The 6,000-nt window shown below is 31.4% G+C and overlaps 1 long non-coding RNA gene across 1 annotated transcript; it reads left to right on the forward strand.

Annotated features, from left to right (window-relative positions):
- Positions 1–1,714: 1,714 nt before the first annotated feature.
- LOC125200257 (uncharacterized) lies at positions 1,715–2,703 on the forward strand. Its single transcript, XR_016135086.1, has 3 exons — positions 1,715–1,780; positions 1,874–2,017; positions 2,545–2,703. It is a non-coding gene; the product is annotated as an uncharacterized LOC125200257 (long non-coding RNA).
- Positions 2,704–6,000: the final 3,297 nt, after the last annotated feature.

Genomic DNA, 6,000 nt, shown 5'->3' on the forward strand with positions numbered 1-6,000 from the left:
TCGTCGTTGTAGGTCTCGAACCTGTTGTCGCAGATCACCGTTCTCGATGTCGCGCTGGAGGTCTCGAACCTGCTGTCTCAGATCATTGTTCTCAATGTCGCGCAGATCACGCTGTCGTGCAGCCTCTTCGTTTGGGAGATCTCCACGTCCCCCACCACGACCGCCACTACGAGCATCGCCACGTCTGCCGCCATAACTACGTTCAGCCATTGATAATCAACCTGGATCGTGATACCAAATGATGCAAAATGAACGGAGAAACGTATGAGAATGACTGAACTGGTAGAGAAAAAGAACTCAACTAAATTGAGAACTTCAGAGTATAAAACTCAATGCAAAATATATATTCAAAGTCTGTCTTTTAAGTTCAACAATAATGCCTTTATATAGGCAAATGAAATCCTAAACTTATAGAAAGAAGATAAATAAAAAGATAATAAGCAAAAATAACTATAAGTAAAAAAGGAAAACCTAATTTGGTAGAAGGAAAAACAAATCCTCCTAATATTATTTCCCTCTACTAATTCTATTAACTAGGAAATAAATAAAACCAAATATATATTTTTCTTAGTCTCCAAGACTTGTCTTTTATAACTGCATCATACTCCCCTTCTTGAAAAAGACTCGTCCTCGAGTCTACTTTGTCTCGATCGTCACGTTTCAGATACACCAACAATTTTGGCAATTCCACAAATCTGATATTTTCATAAGATTGAACAATTTGTAAAGGTGGACCAGCCACATAATCTATCTGCGTAGGAGTACCAGTTTTCAGATTTGCAAAATTTTGCATATGTTCCCTCTCCGAAACAGAATGCAGACAAACATAAATTAGAGGGCTCAACATATTCAACTTCTTTGGTTTTGAAGCAACTACACCATCACAGGTTGATGTCAAACAGATTTTGTCGATAAAGTCAATTTCTTCATTCTCCATCAGCTTATCATGGTTTCCCCCTTTTGCCTCTTCGTACTCCTCATTGTCATCGACGACAACGCCCTCGTCTTCGGAAACGTCGTCAAATTTCACGGAAGGAGGCAAAGATTGACTCAGCAATCCAGGGAACTCATAGAATATATCCTCGTCGTATACTGGCTTATCATACACCGGCATCGACAATATATCCTGGTCAAATGCATCATTAAACTCATGCATCTCCACGTATAGGCAAAAAGAACTCAACTAAATTGAGAACTTCAGAGTATAAAACTCAATGTCAAAATATATAATCAAAGTCTGTCTTTTAAGTTCTACAATGAAGCCTTTATATAGGCAAAAGAAATCCTTAATTTCTAGAAAGTAAATAACTAAGAAATCCTAAACTTATGGAAAGAAATAACTAAAAAGATAATAAGCAAAAATAACTAAAAAGAAATAATCAAAAAGGAAAACCTATTCTATTAACTAGGAAATAAATAAAACCAGAATAATAATTTGCTTAGCCTCTAAGTCATATATTCTAGAACTGCATCAGCCCACCTGTAAAATTCGGATAAACTCGATATTAAAATTATGTAGCAAGGAAATAGACATTATACATTCTAACTACAAATAGAATGGGGGAACTTAGTCATTAATATTTGTCACTAAAAAAAATCTTATATTAGTATGAATTAAATAAAAGTTTGTTCGATATTATTCAAAATTTTCCATTTAATATTATCAATACTATATATAAAGAGAGTTGTAGTGTTTCAATCTTCACTAAAAAAATTTCAAGAATCATCATGGCTTCTCAAAAGTCCATCTTATTGGTCACCCTTATGTTGATTGTCATAGGTTTGTGTCGCTTCTCTAACATCAAATTTACATTCAAAATTCTTTTGTTTTCTTAGCTATGTATCACGGTTTAATTTTGTTTTATAAACACAGCAAGCACCTCAGCAAAGTTTTGCACAACCAATAAAGATTGTGACTATCTAGTTCCTATTTGCGAAGAGACACACCAACAAGCAGTTTGTTTTACAACGCGGCATTGCCTCTGTGATAATTTGCGAGGAACTGAGAAGATTGATGGTACATTCAATGATGACTCTTTCTATACTCCATTCGTTTCATAGTAGTAGAGTCATTTTGTCATTTTGATAAGTTTCATAATAGTAGAGTAATTTCTTTTTTTTAATAAAAGTCAACACGTTTCATCTCACTTACTTTAATCTCTCTTATTTTATTCTTCTCTCCACCTTTTTCGGTTTCTATTTTATTATTACTTTTCTTAACTTACTTAAAAGTGATTAGTAAAATCATAACTTTTCAATTTTTTATAATTGTCCAAAATGGTCGAAATCTAAAATACAATGACCGGTTTTAGACAATATGACATCATTCTATTTCTAGTGCTAATTAAATTTACATTGATTTAACTGAAACCAAGTGGTTTACTGTTAAACAATTGCTAAAATTTGTAAAGTTATGATTTTATATTCCAGTCTTGTGAGTTTATGGGACAGACAAGTCCATAAAAAATAATATTACAAATTACAAGTATCTCTTAATGCATAAATTCGTTATTTTAATTTTATATTTTTATGTGTGTTATTCAGATAAGTCAATATGCAGACGCAGTGACGACTGCAAATTAGAATGCAAAACGGGTACGAGGAAGGTATGCATAAATGGTGTCTGCAGATGTGTAACAACCCCAAAACTTTGAAAGGATTCTTACATGATTAAATAAAACACATTGCTGCTTATGCTTGTCAGTATTTTGCAATTATTTTCAATGACTTTCAAAAGAATAAATTCAAAGTAAAAGTTTATAATGTCTAATACATGCATTAAAAGTCCGATAAAGTATAATATTATAAAATAATTGAACCCTAATATATTACAATTAAACAAAAGAGACGCGCAAGTCTAAGGCAGTCCATTTGATAGTCAACACTCCAAGGAAAAATCTCCAAAAATAATTTCCCTACATGAGATTATCTTTCAAATTTACATGATTTGCAAATATCTCTACCAAATCCATAGGGACCTCCTTAATATAGTGGAGATGCAAGTAGTGTGATATCTCAAGATTGTATTAAAGGCTAAAATCTTGACCTAAGAGTTACAATATCTTTTAGCAGCAAGAAAAATAAAATATACCATCCAATTGCCAAAGATAACAAGTATATATATCCCCAAAGTCTCTACAAATATCGAACACCCAAAATTTTCTTCACACACAGTCACACACCAACAAATCATCAAATCATCAAAAGGTAAACCCCACGTCTATCTTTCTTTACTATACATACCCAAGTAGGGATGTGATCTTGCTAACTACTCCCTCCGTCCGCGAATAGGAGTTCCATTTGTTTTCGGCATGGGTTTTAAGAAATGTTAAGAAAAATGGGTGGAAGAATGTTAGTGGAATAGGGGCCCAACTTGTATATATTAGTTTTAAATGATATGTGAGTGAAATGAGTTAGTGGAATGTGGGGCCTCTTTACCATTTATGGTAATTATGAACCAGGCTCTTATTCAAGGACGGATCAAAATGGAAAAACGAGACTCCTATTCGCGGACAGAGGGAGTAATTAGCAATCTAAAATTAAGACTAATTCTTAATCATTAGATTAGGAGATCTAGTGATTGATATAAGACCAAGTGGATTAGTATATTTAAAATTTAAATAATTATTAAATAAAATTATAGGGTATTAATGTCAATTCTCTCTTATTAATATCCAAAAACTTTAAATTTAAGTAACTCTCTCGATTTTGAATAATTTTTTCGCAAAAAATATATCAGATGAAAGGTAATTTTATAAGGATTCTAACAAGATCTCAATTGCATATGTTCTAACGACGTTCGGATGATGAAATCTGACAATTTTTATTTCAGTTTTCGTATACGTTGATAAATAGATTTTTTTATCAACAAATATATCAATCAATTTTAATATAATGCATGTAAAATCTTAGTTATAAATAAAGGTTTGGAATAGTGCGTGGACTGTGTGTTTCTTACAACATGAAGATGGTTCATTTTGTTTGATGGTCCAGTATTTTGTGAAGGAAAGATTTTTTGGGGGAAATTCTTGATTACTACATATATATGTATGTGGCTTTTGCTTCTTGCTTTAATTAGTGTTCTTCTCTCTTTTTCTGAATGGTCAAAGCCACTCTCCTTGGAAGTGTATATGTTACATTCATTCTTTCTGTTGTGATAGGGAAATCCAACAATTTTCATTCATAACGAAATGTTTAGAGGATCATTTTCATTCCTTCAATCGTGTATTACAACGACCGCATCACATCGCTGGATTAATGAAATATTTGAGCTTGAATAGATCCTATTTGATGTGGAAATTGTATTTCCTAAGTGGGGTTAATTTCTCCATAGAGTGGATTTTATACATACGATTTCTACGATAACTCTACTCCGAGTAGTAAGTATCGCAAAAATTTATTTGCATGGCTTTGAAAAATATGCTCTTCGTTCCATTTAACTCGCAAAACAATGTTGCACAATATCATGTGCCGAACAAGAAATACTTCATTTAGAGTGGAAAAAATATTTCTGAAATATTCTTATCCTCATCTAAATGTTTCCTAAATTTGACCAAATCTTATCTTAGCTTCATGTCTATCCATAGACTATATCTAATTAGAGTCAACTTATGCAATCAAAGTGTGTTCTAAATTTTTGAAATTGATACAAAAATAAGCCTAACTAAAAATAAGAGACATTCTCCATAGTTTGATTTGTGGAAGAAAATGGAAGGACCGAAGTTGTTGGGGAACAACCTTTATTATGATGGGCTGATAGTATAGTATTTATCGGGCCGAGGCCCAAAATATGGCGGCATGATAGTTTGGGCTACATGTAACCCTATTATCAACGTTTTCCATTTTAGTTCGTCCTTAAAAATGAAAAGTTTTTAAAAATAGAAACAATACTCCCTCTACTTTTTCTTATATCTTACTTTACTCTCTCATCATTAACTCAAAAAACAACACTACATAAAATCATATGCCAAAAAATAAATATTGCATATTTAATGGGACGGAGGGAGTATTTTTTTTAATAAATATCAACAAACATCAAAATATCACGAGTAGTGATAAAATGAAAACTTATATATCGTACAACCTCAAAACTCCTCAACACAGCTTCAACATTGTTTCAATACAATATCAACACAATGTAAAATTTCAAGATTTTAATGTCAACACAGTATTAACACAATATCAACACAACATCAATCATTGACTACTATTGAAATTTTGTTGACATTTTCATGTTGATGTTTTTTTGTGATATGTTGAAATTTTTCAATGGTTTAGATCATAGTTTTGAGTTTGTACAATATTAAGAGTTTTCATTTGATCACATTCCTATCACAATAATTGATTAATTTTCTTATGTCATATCCTATTAATTTTTACAATTTTATGAAATATTTCGATTTTATTTTCAATACCATCGTATCGTATGAAAAAAAAAGTCGTTTCAAATCGATTCAACAATTCTCTTTATTAATTCCACAAGACAAATTATGTTTTATTATTATTATTATTATTATTTGAATGAATGAACGGATAAATTGTAATAAATCATCTCATTATTTAGGAGTGAGGACCGACAACTTTAAAGTTACCGAATAAGTTGAAATTCTAGTCAATCTTGTAATTTTAAAAATAATACAAAAATAACATGCAATTTGAACTTGTTCGCACGAAAAAAGTTGTACTTGAACATCGTCGTCTATTTATAAAGATAATGACATTGTTTTGTTGAAAAGCATTCGCAGCCAATAATTGTGAACAAATCCATATTCAAGTTTTTTCTAATTATTTTTAAGTTACCGAATAAGTGGGAATTTAATCAAATATTATTCCAGTAATTTGCCCATAATACGACACAAGTACACTCATCGATGACATGAGAAACACTAGATAATGGGCTCTCTAATTTAACAAAAGCATACAATAAAACATGGAGACCTCTTTAATAAAGAGGTTGTGACATTTGTACCATCAATTATTTTCTTAATCTCTAATTTCACA

Source organism: Salvia hispanica, chromosome 2, assembly GCF_029641045.1.
Source record: "Salvia hispanica isolate PSC_SH4W2 chromosome 2, Shi_PSC_v1, whole genome shotgun sequence".
NCBI lineage: Eukaryota > Viridiplantae > Streptophyta > Magnoliopsida > Lamiales > Lamiaceae > Salvia > Salvia hispanica.